Source organism: Stegostoma tigrinum, chromosome 22, assembly GCF_030684315.1.
Source record: "Stegostoma tigrinum isolate sSteTig4 chromosome 22, sSteTig4.hap1, whole genome shotgun sequence".
In the NCBI taxonomy this organism is placed as follows: domain Eukaryota; kingdom Metazoa; phylum Chordata; class Chondrichthyes; order Orectolobiformes; family Stegostomatidae; genus Stegostoma; species Stegostoma tigrinum.
In genome coordinates this window covers 45,817,943-45,835,118 of record NC_081375.1, presented here as the reverse complement: position 1 = coordinate 45,835,118, position 17,176 = coordinate 45,817,943, and the positions used below count along the sequence as shown (strand labels likewise).

The window sequence follows — 17,176 nt, the reverse complement described above, 5'->3', positions numbered from 1 at the left end:
ACTTTGTTATCTTGGATTCTCCAGCATCTGCAGTTCCCATTATCACTCAAGTTTGGGTGCCAGGATTTCCATCAGCAACCTCCTCTGCAAATTGATGGCTGTCAATTCATTGTAGCTACCAATGTAGCACTACTTGCATGACAACGTCAGTTCCTCTCAAACATCTGCCGAGATTCACATGAAAGGAACTGCAACATTTAGTAGCTCACTGACCTGGAAAAGCTAACCATCTGATCGCTTCTCTCCAAAGGCTTGCATTGGAGCACAAGGCATTGCTTCAGGCTGAGCACTTCACAGGCTTCTCAGGGAGACAGATCATACAGTACGCTGAAGAGGGGTCACTGGACTCGAAATATTAACCGTTCCTCATTCCACAGATGCTGCCAGACCTGCTGAGTTTCTCTAGCAGTTTCGGGTTTTTTGTTTCAGATTTAGATTAGCTTAGATTCCCTACAGTGTGCAAACAGGCCCTTCGGCCCAACAAGTCCACACTGCCCCTTGGAGTTTCCCACCCAGACCCATCCCCCTATAACCCACACACTCCTGAACACCCACATCTTTGCTTTATCATCTAATAGAGTTGATGCACATTAATGAAGTAACTCTTGGACATTACTGAATCACCTCTCAATCAAAAACCTAACTGCCCCCACATTTCAAACAATGCAAGTACTCATGTACCTATGCTAACGTCCCTTAGGGCTTCCTTCCCTTTGCAAGAAAAGGACATGCACAATCAATGCAAACATTCACAGAGTGCCTAACTTTACCTTTGAAGTGTGAGCCCCCAAGATAACCAGACAGCAAGGAGATTGTGCCTGTGCTGAGTGAGAGATTAGATGGCTGCAGATATTCAGTGAGAAAACTTCCAACTGCAACATCTTAAAACAACATCATGAAATAAGGTTACAGTTTACAACATTAATAATCATTATGCTTTTCTAAGCAGATTACAGTTCCTAATCAGGACCAAAAGAAAAAAAAGAGCTCCAGTCCCTAAGCCCATCTCTACCTGCACCTTGAACTATATCACAGAGGAGGAACATTCGTGAGTTTCAGCAGATGCACGGTTAACATCTTCCTCCCTATCTTCCACTAGCACAGATACATTCACCTCAATGAGTAATCTATCCAGGCTAGGCTCAGTCACAGAGTGATGGGGTACAGACCTATATAAATCTGTAAATAAAAGAGGCAACAAATGGTTGACGTCTTTGTCCCTTTGAGGACTAAGGAGCAGGTCCCCGTTGACCCTAGAGTAGATGATTAACCTTTGGGTTACCACAGATTGTGAGCAGCCTAGAAGGAAGGGCAGAGGAATCTGCCCATAGTCTGCCTCATCACATGGCTCAGATTTCAAGCGTATGGAATAGTTAAGAGCATCAATTGCAGTCAAAATCTAGCAGAACACACTGTACATACAGAATATATGGCGGGGGGGAGGGGGGTCTTCACTCCAGCCAGGAATGCATTCATTCACTGGCTAGGTAAGATGGGTCTGAGGAATATTGAAATTCCTCCAGGTGCCTCACCTCCTCATGAACTCCAACAGGGAGATCAAGTGAGTCAAGCACTCAACGATTGTCATCTCAGGACATTCCAGAGCTGACCCTCCTGCACTACATTCCCTCTACCAAGCACCCAAACATTATTGTCAAGTCAGGCCATGGAATGTGTCTCCTGTACATGTGGAGGAGACACGCAGCAGACCATGTCACTGGCCACAGGGAGTTTACCTGTGAAAGACTTGCAAGGCTAAACAAAGCATCAGAAGTTTCCTCAAGCTCAGTTGTGGCTGCAATGGCGGCAACAATGTTGAACACAGGGAAAAGAAAGAATAAAAGAACAAAGTCACTTTGGGTACATGAATGGTTGAACATTATACTTGACACTATCTTTGCATTACAGTCCTGCGGCCTCTTTCAATCTATTAAGGCTCTGACTATTTACATTTTCCTTATAGACCACCTTAGGAGGTAATCAACAGGAAATGTGACCTCCCACTTGAAAATGTTCAGAGAACTCAACGTCAAAACTTTAAGCCGCCAGAGTCTTTGCCTGCTGCCCAGTTGATTTCCCCACCGGCCCGTCATAAAGCTCTCCTGGACTCAAGGTTCTGCCCGCCCTCCTGAGAAGTGATTTTGTAAAATTAGAATCTGATCAAAACATAACCTGGCTCCAGAAATATAGCTTTATGTCAACTTATATGAATGCTAGACTTTGTAAAATGAGACTTAGACTGTAAATATAGCAGTAGGCATTCAGGATTCATTGGAGAGAAACATACCACAGAAATATTTTAACACATTCACACATATAACATGAATTATCCAAATACTTAAGTATGCAATTGATCTCTGGGCACTGGTTATGTTTCTGGATATGAATTACCTTACTTTTAAGTCAAAAAAGGGATCAGGGATACTTTTACAGTGAACATATTTTGTGAGTTTTCATTTATTTCCAATGACAGGTCTCTGTGCCAGCAACACTGATGGACAGAGTCTTGACAAATTGTCACGGGTCTTGCTTGCTGGCTGGGAGGGACCTACACAGCTTGTTGTAGGAAAAACTCCCTCATGGCCTGCACCTTTGCAAAGCTGGAGTGGATACAATGGGCTGAATGGTCTCTTTCTGTGATGTAAGCAAATGTAGTGTACTTGCAGTGATTTGATCTGGCAAAGAAGAAAAAAAAACACAAATCGGTGAGAGCAACAGAAAGCAAAAAAAATGTTAAAAAGTCCACTAACGTCAAGTCCATCCCTGGTGGTGGAGGCCAAGATATGCCATCTTCAGCCGCACTAATCTAATAATACCAGTCTGCTTTCATGTCCGATTAGGTGAGAGCAGTCACGTTTAGGTCCGCTGATAATGGTATTGTACGAGTCAATTCGGAGGCTGTCAGTTTATAAGACCTTCTTCCACATACGTTAATGCACTTTCCCCTTCACAACCACACTTCTCTTTTAAGTGAGAAACACAAGGCCTCGGTTTGATAAAGGGTACTGCACCATTGTGACATCTGCAATCAGATAATCAGGCTAACTTTGCAGTCAAGAAGAACATTTATATTAGTCAAACTGACTTTATAGGAATCCCCAAACTTCTTTCAAAATGAACAAAAATAAACAAAATCTTGTTTTTTTTGCTTGAAAAGCTTGTTACTTAATCTGTTCTTGACATTATGACATATAATAAAGATAAGACAGTCCACCCTCAGCAAAGACAGCTGCATGGTAACATCTTGGACATGCATTAGCAGATAGGAGAACTGCCCATGTATTTCTAGTTTTCTTACAATTTTGGCAGTCACAATTGAAGGGAACCAGAAACCAAGGTACAGCCAATGATTTGAAAGGTAATGGTTAAAATTAAGAACTCTGTCTAATGCTGAGCCATTTTTCCAAACATATGGTGCTCACAACTGGCCGTAACATTTAAAGTGTGAACAGAAAGGGTGAAAGGAGATTCCTGTACTCTGTCTAAAATACTCTGTCTAAGCAAAATTTGGAGTTGGCTACCAGATAGAATAGTAAAACCAAAAGTCTTTGGAGATGTTCAATGTCCTGCTGGATGCTGTATTGGGATCTAAAATAAAGATTACCTTTAAAAGGAGCCAATGACAATTTTCACCCTTAGCATGTACAGTTTTGATATTGTCATCAACTAGAAGAAGTGAATGCTTCAGTTGCCCCTTTGTACCCCAATGCTACTCTAACCAGTGTCCCATGTCTACTATCCAAATCTCTCATAGCAGCCTCAGTGGGCAAGGATAACAGCATCAAAAGATCAATCTTTCCAATGGAGTCATTTTACAATTGGAACAGAACAGGCCTTGACTTTTCGTAACCTCAGCTTTGTGGACATTGGCAGGCAAATAGACAGACATTATGTGGCACATGAACAACGGCCTGGAGCTCTACTGACCCTAATGCTTGAGAAAATAATGCAGCTTTTAACCTCTTAAAAAGGACACTGCAAGGTGCAAATGGCAGACTATCCCCAATGGTATGCTTGCCCCCTATCGCTATTAAATGAGGTGACTTTCCTCATACTTGCAAAATTGTTAGTGCCAGAGATCACTGTAAATGAATTTGTCCACTTATACTCAGTTCAGTGAGCCATCTGCAGATAGTCAGGCACCTGGTCTGTACTGGCAGTTGCCCTCGGCAATTTCAAGTTAATGAGGAAGGGGGAAGGTAAGTCAACTAAGATCCATACTTTTAGTTTCAATCCAGCAACTCTTACATTAGACATGTGAAATCAGTATTAAATGTGACACAGTTTGGATATCCTGGTCGTTAAACTGCCTGCTTAGCTTATGCATGGAGAACAGCAATTTTGCAAGATGCCAACTACCAGGGAACTATATTTCAGAAACAGTCAATGGCTTTGAGAGGACAGTCTTGGTGAAAAATGAAATCAGAATTGGTACAGCACAGCATGAAATCATTCAGCCCAATGAAAGCGCACCGGTTCACTGAGATTTATGACTTGTGCCACTCTCCTGTTTTCTTCATCCCTCTACAACCCTTAATTTTTTTTATTTATTGAATCAACTTGAGAAAATTGACTTGTGAAATACTTTATTTCCACACCCATACATTATCAGTCCTTTTATGAACAATTCCTCGCTAGCTATTTTGCCTAGACACTCATGATTTTCAAAACTTTTGTCAAGTCTCCTGCGTGCTTTCTCTTATCCACGGAAAACAGCCCTGTCTTCTCCTCATAATTCGTACTTTTTTCAGAGAGCAGAACAAGGCATAATGTTTTGCCTCATAACTTACTGAAGCTATGTGCTGCTGGCAGTGCAATATGAGAAACAGAGTATTTGGGACCTTTGTCAACAATGAAGCTTATCAGTGCATCACTTTAAAATCAATAGAGATGGAAAGATTAAAATTTTAAAAAAAGAATGGCAGGAAAGGAAATAATAAGAGCCAAATCAAGCTCTTCAAACAGAAGTTGAGAATTGTGTGTAAGATTGGATTAAGAAAAAGAAAGAGAAGACAGGAATACCAAAAAAAACTTTTCAAATTGTATCACTTAAGAACTTACAACATGCAGAAATCAGGTTGAATATAAATTTTCCTTTCTCGTCTGAAGAAATCCATTGACATTCCACCAACAATTAACACAAGTTGAAAGGATATGTACATTCTTCACGAGCTCCAATGAAGTGTCATCTAGACTCGAAATGTTAGCTTGCTCTGTCTCAGTAGATGCTGTCTAACCCACTGTGATCTCCAGCATTTGTTTTCAGTACAGATTCCAACATCAGCAGTAATTTACTTGCACCTTCTTTGCCACAAGTTCTAACTTTCTGTAGTGAGCTGATTGGGAAATTAATGAGCAATTCCAACATTTGGAAACAAAAGTATAAAGGGTACTGTTTGTTGAAGCGAATGACAGTGATATGCATGGAGACTTGTAACCTACGGGACACCTCTTAATCTCTTGAATTTGTTGGCTTTTAAAGTATTAATAGTGCCACTTATTGGTAATAAACCATTATTTGCCAAAAAGATTCACTACTTAAAAATATTTTCAACCCCCAGAACTTTCTTTTTGCATTTCTTTTAACTTAACAGTACATTGAATCCTTCAATAGTCTCTCAACTTTTAGCGTGCTAACTGATATAATGGTCCCACGTCATCAAAACAGGTTCAATTATACTTTAGATTAGGTAAGAATTTATATAATGTGGCTCGTTCAAATGTTTCTAAGTGTCCAGCTGATTCATTATGGCTCAGATAGCTGTGAAGACTTAAAATGCTCCACTCACAATGAAAGTACTGAGAAATAGTAGAGATATCAGGAATCACTTCTTTTAAGGAAATTGGTGGCAGGCCAAGAGGTTTGGCTATAGGCCTTCCCACTCAGTTCCTAATTCCAATGGAGATGGAAGGATGGGAGGGCTCAAGTGGGTAACCACCCCACCTCGTTAGGTGCCCTTCTCACAAGCTCACCAGCTCCAAGTGCAGAAGATTCTGCCATATGTTACCAATTTGACAGATTGTCCTCTTACCATCCAATTGATTAGAGGTAGGCATGGCAACTTCTTAGCACAGCCAAAGATAAAAGGCTTGCGAGACAACATACCCTAAATGATGATTCTTTAATAAACTCTGTGAAGAAATGGAACCAAAAGGAGCTATTCATTTCAGTGCGAGGAAGTAGAGACAAGATTTCAGGCACTATCCTAACCCTGGCTAGACAAAACTGAACATAGCTCCCTTACCTCACACTTTCCAGAAAGTGATAAAATACAAAAATAAGTGGGTCTGGAACTCCAGAGTGTTTTCAAATACTGGGATTTTCAATTAGACAGAAGAAATTTTAAAATCTAAAAGGTAACATTCCAATATGCCCATTAGGATGGTCTGAACAGATATGTTAAAATACACATTGAGTCAAATGAGAACAGCAACCCATTTTAACTTAAAACACTGTCAGAATCTGTAATAGAAATCATGATTAAACATCAAAAAGAAACCGAAGGCTGGACGTCAGAAACATCAGAAATCGCTAGAGAAACTCAGTGAGTCTGGTAGCATCTGTGGAGAGAAAGCAGAGTTAGCATTTTGGGTCGAGCGACCCTTCAGGACCAATTAAACATTAAATAGCTGGAGTATTGTGGGTGGCGGGGGGGTCAAGGTTGGGTCAGTTGGTTGAACAACTAGTGCGTGGATTTACAGCAACGGCACAGGTTCTTGCTGATGTCGAATCGAGACCCACCTTGCTGCCCTATCTACAGTGAAAAAAAAACATCATGGTACTTTGTTGTGGTTTGGCAAGTGATCTTGAAAGACCCAATATCAGTGGCTGAACTGAAGAGGAAGCTATGAATGTACACCAAGGACTGGTATTTTAAGCTGTATTGTTGCTTTTTGATGTTCCAAAAATATCAGAGTGTTTCAAAATGAACAGCGGCACTGAGAAAACAGATGGAATGAAACTGATTAGTAAATACTGCAAATCATCTTAATACTTAATAAAACCAAGGATATTGGTTCAGCTGTCCATTATCAAGACTGATCACTTTTTCCACTGACTAACATTATACACAGACCCCAAAAGACAAAATTATCCTCAAAGTGCTACCTGGCATCCCACAAAAGATAAAACAACAGGATATGGAAAGGCAAACACCAATTTGCTGAAAGTCTTCATCACAGCAAAACTCCAATAGCACCACAGCACATCTAGTGTCCAGTTTGATTCTACAGCTCTTACTAGCTAGCTCTCTAATTTCAGGCATGGTGTTGAGGAAGTCACAAAACAGTGGTTAGATCCTTCTTGCTAGTACAATTAGGTTGGCACTGATACAGGCAAAGAGGCTGGTTACTGTGAGACTGGGAGAAGTGGGGGACAAAAAGGTTGAAAATAAGGAAACCATCCTGCAAGAAGAAAATACTGTTATCAAATACAGCTACAAAATGTACATGAATAACATGCATAGTTCCAATAACTGCATTTTTGCACAGATAACTGTCAGTTGAAAGAGTCCCCATCTTATGTTGTATGCAAGCCAGTCCTAACATTTTGTTTGTGTAGCCAAGTTTTTAAGACGAAAGACACAACAAATTAAACGTTCTGTTCCCCGAATGCAGATGTAGCTACACAACAAGGTCATTGCTACTATTTAATACCATGTACACCATTGGAATCTTTTCCTATACTGAACTTCATCTTAAAAATGTTTTTCTTTCTCCTTCCAATTACTTTTCCCTCACAATGTACTGCTCTAAATAAATTAATCATGCTGACTGCAAAAAGAATGGCTGTATAGAAGTATAACCTCATTTTGACCCAGACAGTCTCTAAGATCACTTGTCGTTCAGATATATTTTGTAGACTTGAATTATGAAAGTAAATTAAACAAGCACCATGGTCTAAATAGTGACTATCATTATTTTAGGATCCAACAATGTCCAAACATTGGGAAATGTGCTGCCAGACACAGTTTCATTTCATCTGTTAAACTTGCCAAAGGAGAGAAATGAATTTAATTTGCTTTGAGATGTGGCAAACATCTTCAAAAGGACCCAGGCAATAATATTCCTTTGTTTACCTTACTGCCAACTTTTTAGCTGCACATTCTGGCAAAGCAGCAAAGTAAATTAAGCACTTGCTGCAGAACCTTGGCCAATCTATAAATTTTGCCTGGCAAATTTTAACATTTAATGACCTTTGGCATTCTGCACCATACAATGGAGAAAGAAAGAAGTTACAATTGCATTCTGCCTCTCACAACCTCAAGGCGTCCCAAAGCATTTCACAGTCAATTTTTGAAATGTACCCACTATTGCAATGTAAGAAACATGGAAGTCCAATTTTACATTGCAAGGCCCCACAAAGCCGATTTGACAATGTCTTAGATGGTGTGCTGTTTTACTGATATTCGTTGAGAGAGAGAGATCTCTATTGACTTAAATATATGTATGTTCTACCAGGGAGTATTTTATCCTCCTAAAAAGGTAGAAAGGACCTCAAATTAATGGCACTTTGGAGCCTCTCAGAGTGTTGTACTTCCTTCGTCTGCACTGGAGGGTCAACATATTTTTTGTGCTCAAGAATCTTGAATAAGATTCAAAGGGCTCCTCTTTAGATCTTCTTGACAGCTACATTTTTGATTGTTTTGGAGCTACTTATGTCATTCCCAATAACCCTTTTAAGCAATGTAGTCAGGTAGTAACATTACCTTCAAAGTTTTTGTTGATGTTTGGGGTATTTGGACTCATGTCAAAGTAGACTCAGAGGAATTCAACATTAACCTCAAAAATCATCAATGCTCAAGTAAACACAACACATCACACAAAGAAAGCATCATTTTCAAGCCAGCACATTATTTAAATTGGCAGATGACAACAGGCATAAGTTAGTAGCAAAATATTTTCTTAAAAAAGGTGTTTGGGACACACATGCAACATTAATACACAAGACCATTAGGCTTACTTGCTTTCCACAGACTAAGACAGTCACAGCTAAACAGTTACACATTTGACTATAACGCTGTTAATGCACTTCAAGCAAATCATGGTCTGAGAGATATTTTGAGGTATACTAACACCGAAATGTCAAGCTTTGATGAAACGGTTCAATACTGAACTGACTTGCTAGTGTTCATTCCAAAAATAATGCTTATGCATTACAACATTCGTGATTAGAAAGGCTCAAAACTGTTTTCTTTCCTGTAGAGTCATACTACCCTCTTTTCTCTACCCAATTTGCTATTTGCTCCCCCTCCCCAATACTGTTGCTGCACCTCCTCTTTACCGCCCTCTCCACATCTTTGCTCTCGACATCATCCCCTTGGCACTTCACCAAATTCCCCAGTGTCTTTTCCCAGACTCACCAACTTTGCTTGATGCTCATCCTCTGGCTCTGCTAACTCAGGCCTTGGAGGTCCAATTTCACCTAGCACCTTGTTTGCTCCAATCTCGCATTCCCCATTTCGGCAACCTTGCTGTTCACTCCCCCTCTCCACTTTCATTTCCACTCACTGGCTGCTTCTCCCCCATGTTTGCTGCTGATAGGCTTGTGGTGATTCAATCAGCAGCATGCATGAGAGAAAACAAGCCTTGATTGGATGAATAGTTCCTCGCAGATACTGACCATTCCAAATAAAGGTAGGAACAGGGGTTTTTTTCCATTGATTTCCTCCCAAAGTGAACTTTCGAGGGTGACTTCGGGGCTTTGCTCTCCATCCAATTTGTATTTGAAACATTAACTTGACCCATGACCTACTGGATCAGAGTACACAGTGCTACATCGAGCCAATTTGTGAATGTCGGCACGGAAAGACTGGATTGACAATTTGAGGCCAAGCTGTTTTTATGTCCACTCTGCTGGGAAAAATAAAAACAAATAATATTTTTTGAATAGTGCAAGTCTGGGAAGTGTGTGCAGTCAGCACAGTTTGAGTGCCTTTGTACATGCATCACAGAAAATGAACAGCATGTACAGTTGTAATTCATAGAGCAAATGGTATGTTAGGTTTTTGTTACAAAGTGTGTTCGTGAATAAGAATAAAGAAGCCTTTCTACAATTCTGGTGGTCATTGGCAAAGAAACACCTAGCCTATTATGCACAGTTTTTGTCTATTTAACTAAGGAAAAACATGTTTAAGACAGAGTGCAACTAGACTACTCATTAGGAAGAAGATTTTTTTTCCTTTGACAGATTGAGTGAACTAGATCTATATTACCTGGAGTTTCAAAGAATGAGAGATAATCTCAATGAAACATAGAACAATTCTTAAGGGATTTGACAGGTTAGATGCTGCAAAAATATGGTTTTATTTTCAAGGTGGGGACTCTAAACCAGGCGGTCACATTCTCCAAAAATGGATTGGCCATTAAGAACTGGTCTTTAAGAAGAATTTTGAATATTTGCAATTCTCCACCAAGACAGTTGTTGAATATATCCAGGATAGAGGTCATTTTGTGGGGCATACTCCTGAAATGAAGGAAAATGAGTATGCCATGAGAAGAGCAGAGTTGAGAGAGATAATAAATCATGAAGTTTTTGAAGGCAATTCTATCTCCTTTTCCTTATATCAGCCCAGATTTTCTAAAAGCCAGGCAGTGAATATTGCAGTGTAGACAGGAAGTGTGCATGGGTACTTTGTTGAACCCCATTGTGGCACACCATGAAGAAGGTGGCCAGGAAATTCAGGATTCTACTTGGCAATTCTTCTGTCCCCTGGGACCCTCTGAAAGTCTCCCATTAATTCAAATAAATCAGAGGGTTCCAATGAAATTAAGTAAATAGTTACTCAGGAAAGGTTAAACTATTAAACGCATAGTTTAACTCCAGAGTAACTATTTTACTGCCTCCTTAAGTACCACATACACCTCAACTGCACTTCCCCCAACCCACTAAGACCCTCAGGACGCAGGGCTCCCTTCACCTACCTTGCATGTGTCTCCTTCCCCTGCTCCACAGTTGATTCACACCACCCTTCCAACATTACCCCTTTTCCTACTCCACACCTGACCCCTCTTCTCCAGCCACTGGAAACACTCCCCCACTTCCACGGCTCCACAGCCAAACCCCATTCCCCCATGGGCCTGCTCCCTGCTATACTTGATTTCTCCAACGCATCCAAACCTACCCTAAACACGGCATCACTTAAATGGCCCCTTGCTACTTTGCACCGTGGCACCGTACTCATTTAAAAATAAGATATTCATTTTGTGGAATGCGAGTGTCACTAGCTGGGCCAGCATTTATTGCCTGTCCCTTGTTGCCCTTGAGAAGGTGGTGGTGAGCTGCCTTTTTGAACTGAAGTAGTCCACCTGTTGTGGGTTTAGCCACAATGAGACTAGGGAGGGAATTCCAGCAGTTAGACCCAGTGACAGTGAAGGAACGGTGACAGATTTCCAAGTCAGGATGGTGAGTGGCTTAGAAGGGAACTTGAAGGCGCTGGTATTCCCATGTATCGGCTGCCCTTGTCCTTCCAGATGGGCATGGTCAAAGGGTTTGAAGGTGCTGTCTTAGGATGTCTGGTGAATTTTTGCAGTGCATCTTGTACACAGTACAAACTGATGCTATTGAGCGTCACTGGTGGAGGGGGTGAATGCTCGTGGATGCAGTGCCGATCAAGTGGGCTGCTTTGTCCTGGATGATGTCAAGCTTCTTGAGTGTTGAATGTGCTGCACTCATCCAGGTGAGTGGGAAATATTACACAACATTCCTGACTTGTGCCTTGTGGACAGGCTTTCAGGAGTTAGAAGGGGAGCTATTCACTGCAGTATTCCCAGCTTCTGACCTGGTCTTGTAGCCACTGCGTCTATGTGGAGAGTCCAGTTGAGCTTCTGATCAATGATAACACGCAGGATATTGATAGTGAGGGATTCAGTGATGGTAACACCATTGAATAGCAAGGGTTGGTGTTAGATTGACTTTAATTGGTGAAGGTCAGAGCCTGCATTAGTGTGGCACAAATGTCACTAGTCACTTGTCAGCCCAAGCCTGGATATTGTCCAGATTTCATTGCATTTAGACATGGACTGCTTCAGTATCTGAGGAGTCATGAACGGTGCTGAACATTGCGCAACCATCAGCGAACATCCCCGCTTCCGATCTTATGAAGGAGGAAAGGTAACGCAGCTGAGGCTGGTCAGGTATTGACATTTAGCTGAGGAACTCCTATAGAAACGTTCTGGAACAGAATTGACTGACTTCCAACAACCACGACCATCTTCCAATGTGTCAGGTATGACTCCAACCACCAGAGCATTTGTCCCCTGATACCCATTGCTTCCAATTTTGCCAGGGCTCCTTGATGCCACAGTCAGTCAAATGAAGCCTTGAAATCAAGGGCTGTCACTTCACTGATGGGGCGGTAATTGGCTGGGTTTGACTTGTTTTGCTTTTTATGTACAGGGCATACATAGGCAATATTCCACATTGTCAGGTAGATGCCAGTGTTGTAGCTGTACTGGAACAGCTTGACTAGGGGAGCTGCTGGTTCTGGAACACAAGTCTTCAGTGCTATTGCCAGAATGTTGTCAGGGCCCATAGTCTTTGCAGTATCCAGTGCTTCCAACCATTTCTTGATATCATGTGGAGTGAATCAAATTGGCTGAAGTCTGGGATCTGTAATGCTGGGGACCACTGGAGGAGCCGGAGATGGATCATCCATTTGGCACTTCTGGCTAAAGTTTGCTGCCAAATCTTCAGCCTTATCTTTTGCACTGGTGTGCTGGGCTCTTCCATCATTCTGAATGGGGATATTTGTGGAGCATCCTCCTCCAGTGAGTTGTTTAATTGCCCACCCAGCTCACAACTGGATATGGCAGGACTGCAGATCTTAGATCTGATCCATTCATTGTAGGATTACAAAACACTTGCTGCTTATGCTGTTTGATGGCTTCACCAGGTTGGCATCTCATCTTCAAGAATGCCTGGTGCTGCTCCTGGCATGTCCTCTTGCATTCTCCATTGAGCCAGGGTTGATACTCTGGCTCAATGGTAATAGTTGAGATGGGCGATATGTCGGGCCGTGAGGTTACAGATTGCGCTGTAGTACAATTCTGTTGCTGTGATTAGCCCGCAGTGCCCCATGCCTGTCCAGCCTTGAGTTGCTGGATCTGTTCAAAGTCTGTCCCATTTAGCACAGTGATAGTGCCACATAACACGATGGAAGTTATTTTCAATGTGAAGGTGGGACTTTGTCTCTACAAGGACTGTGCGGGGAAGATGATGGCCCAGTGATATTATTGCCAGACTATAATCCAGGGAGCCAGTTAATGTTCTGGGGACCCAAGTTCGAATCTCAATACAGTAGATGGTAAAATTCAATAAATCAATTAAAAATAAATCTGGAATTAAGAATCTGCTGATGATCATAAAATCATTATCAATTTTTAGGAAAAACCTATCTGGTTCGCTAATGTTCTTCAGAGAAGGAAATCTGCCATCCTCACCTGGTCTAGTCTACATGTGACTCCAGACCCACAGCAATGTCGTTGACTCTCAACTGCCCTCTGAAATAGCCTAACAAGCCATTCAGTTGTATCAATCTCTACAAAGTTTCAAAGAAATGAAACCAGACAGATCATCTGGCATCAACCAAGGCAATGGAAACGACAATGGCAGAAACACCCCTGTCAAATCTGCAAACTCCTCTTCACTAGCGTCTGGGGCTAGTGCCAAAATTGGGAGAGCTGTCTCACAGACTAGTCAAGCAACAGTCTGACACAGTCATACTCTGAGAATCATACCTTACAGACAATGTCTGGACCCCATGAAATCTCATGGTCTCAGGTTAAACATGAACAAGGAAACCAGCTTCCTTAACTGATGAATCAGTACTCGTCCACGTTGAACAACGTTTGGAGGAAACACTGAGGATGGCAAGGGCACAAAATGTACTCTGGAGAGTGATTTCAATGTCCACCACCAAGAGTGGCTCGCCAGTAGTATTACTGATTGAGCTGGTTGGGTCCTAAAGAACATAGCTGCCAGACTGAGTATGTGGCAGATGGTGAGGGAACCAACAAGAGGGCAAAACATACTTGGCCTCATGCTTACCAATCTACCAGCTGCATGCACATCTGTCTATGACAGTATCAGTAAGTGTGACTTGGCACCATACTGCTTTCTAACTTGGCATCCTACTCATCTGACACCGTACCCTCTATCCATTTGGCATCATCATTCACTGGCACTGTACCACCTACCCAGAGAGCATCCTTCCAAGCTGGCACCAAGTGACCAGCCATCCCACCAATCTGGCGCCCACGCCTAAATATCCCCCATGCGTTTGGCATCCTACCCTTTCAATTCACCAACACTTGCCTTATGGACTTATCCATTTAACAGCAACTCTCAAAGTGGCTGTCAGGATCTTTAAATGTGAGAATATAGCAGCTGACTGCTGTGAAAAGGGGGCATGGTTTACCTTCCCCTGATAGTGCTGCTCTCTGAGAAAACTTCAAATGGAAGTATGGCTCCATAATAGTGAACAAGCTTTGATCAGAATCTCCTCTCAGAAATGTGGAGCTCCCTCCTTGAAAAAAAGGAGCAAAGTGGTGATTGAAGTGAGATTGCCACTCCTCAGAAAATCTAGCTCTATGTCTCAGAGAAATCCTACAAACCTTGTAAGAGTTGCACAATCCTCTAGACCCAAATCCTTGAGCTGTTTGCCAGTCTGGCAAAACCCTACATTTTGACTACTAGATCATAAAAGGTCATGCCCGTCCCCATTTCAAAAGCCAAAACAAGGCTCTAACATTTGCCCAAAGACCTTTTTCATGGCTTTGATGGTGAAATTATTTTGAAAGATCAGGATCAATAAGAATGCGCTCAGAAATTGGTAGTTGCTGTAAACAGTTTGTAAAATAAAATCCAAGAATAAGGGCCTTGAATAAACCTGTTTTAAATCAGCTTTATAGACTTTAAAAAAAGAGAATGAACTGATTTCTGCAGCAATCAAAACTTTCACAGAGCTCATGAGAATCAGATGATACAGGACATTTGTTTAAATACAGGTTTTTTTCTTTAATTAGAGAAAACAGAGCATAATAACAAAACTGGTTCAGCTACACTGATAAAGAAAATTTGCTCATCCTGATCGGCCCAAATTCCAGCACCTTCTGATTTAATTTCAGGTGAACAATTCTGATCTTTTACATTCTGAGATCTTCACATGGTTAGTCTGTAGCATTCAGTATCTTGTGATGTTGCCCCTCACAGTCACTCCATGACTCCAATATCTACCAATATAGTCTTTCACATTTGAGACTGGACTTTCCTTCTCCCACGACCAAGCACTGCTGAACATGTTGCCTTCCATTGACATCAGGGAGGTAGGCCATTTAACATACACCCTATGGGACCTGTTACCTACAAAAACACAGACAAGGTGCAAGAGTTGGCCTTTGGGCCAATTAAGCTTGCTCCACCATCTCTTCAGATCATGGCTGCTTTGATGGTAACCTCAGATTCACATTAACCTATCCTGATAAACTTACCTCACTCCACACTGTCTTGCTTACCTAGAAGATAGTTAATGAAGATAGCTCAGGTCATTTTAATTTTCTTTGTGCAGCAGAAAGGTGATGTGACAGGATAGTCAATTCATTTTACATCTGGCTCAGTTTTGTTTTTCATTGAAATGTTGGTGCATACTATTTTCCCTTCTTTATTACAACAACAATAAGCTTTTGAAACTGTCAGAAAAGTGAAAAAATTATCCCAACTATCAAGTCAGATTATGTACTGAACTTGGAAGAAAAAAAATCAGCCAGTTGCCCTACTTCATATACATGGATCAGTTTATCATTTCACACCCTGCTAGCATTCTTCAACCATTCCAACACCTCCCCCTTTCTACACTCCCTCTCGTGATGTTGCTGATACCCAAGTAGCTACCTCGCCCTGAAGCAGTAGGTTGAGAATTCAAGTCCCACTCCAGACAGCTGATCTTATAATTCATGAAGATATTTCAGTGCAATGCTGCATAAATGCTTCAGAAGAGAAGTCGTTAGACCTGTTTTCTATTTGTCTTCTTGTATAGATTTAAATGATCATATGTCACTACCTCAAATAAGGGCAGGGGACTTTTTGCCAACATTTATCCCTTGGCCAATGTTCCTAGTAAGCCGAATTATCTGCTCATTAACAGGTTATGTTTGTGGGACTTGCTATGAGCTCAAAATAGCTCAGATGTTTTCTATATTGTAACAATGACTGCAATTCAAAAGTAATTCAATGACTGTAAAGTGCTTTGGGCCATTACAAGGTTGTAAAAGTCATGTTTTTTTTTTGACAGTTGAGGTTAGTTTCATGTCACTACATGTTAATCACCAGTAGCAACTTTAGGAGATCTCCTCCTCCATAATTCAGGAATGTTGAGGTGAACTGTAATACCCTAAAAAACTGCTTCAACTTGATGAGTTACTTCAACTTTGACTTCTGGCGATGGCAGTGATGTCATGGTAATGTCACTTAACATGGAACTCGGGAGACCCCAGGCTCATGTTCTGGGTGCATTAGTTTGAAACCCTCCAGAGCAGATGGTGAAATTTTAATTCAACTTTGAAAAAGGTTTTGGAATACAAAGTTAGTCTAATGGTGACCATGTAAGATCTAATATACCTTTTGGGGAAGCAAATTGCCATCCTTATCTGGTCTGGTCAACATATGACTCATCACGTACAACAATGTGCTTTTCCTTTAGGAATGGATAATTAACATCAGTGTAGCCAATGACACCCATATCCCATGAACAAATAAAACAAACACTGAGGCCAGTTAACTCAACTTCAGTTGCGGATCAGAGATAATGGGAACTGCAGATGCTGGGGAATCCAAGATAACAAAGTGTGAAGCTGGATGAACACAGCAGGCCAAGCAGCATCTCAGGAGCACAAAAGCTGGCATTTCAAGCCTAGGCCCTTCATCAGAGAGGGGAATGGGGAGAGGGTTCTGAAATAAATAGGGAGAGAGGGAGATGCGGACCAAAGATGGATGGAGGAGAAGATAGGTGCAGAGGAGTGTATAGGTGGGGAGGTGGGGAGGGGATAGGTCAGTCCCGGGAGGATGGGCAGGTCAAGGAGGTGGGATGCGGTAGGAAATGGAGGTGCGGCTAGAGGTAGGAGGAGGGGATAGGTGAGAGGAAGAACAGGTTAGGGAGGCAGGGACAAGCTGGGCTGGTTT

General features: G+C 41.6%; 1 protein-coding gene across 2 annotated transcripts in view; it reads right to left on the bottom strand.

The window, feature by feature from the left end:
* Positions 1-17,176, bottom strand: part of gas7b (growth arrest-specific 7b) — a 411,941-nt gene that overhangs the window by 307,940 nt on the left and 86,825 nt on the right. The window contains exon 1 of one of the 2 annotated variants that reach the window (XM_048555492.2): positions 9,363-9,458. The exons of the other annotated variant lie outside the window; for it this stretch is intronic. The gene's annotated coding sequence lies outside the window, so the exon portion shown is untranslated. Of the gene's footprint in view, positions 1-9,362; positions 9,459-17,176 lie in introns of those variants that run through there. 2 annotated transcript variants of the gene reach the window in all.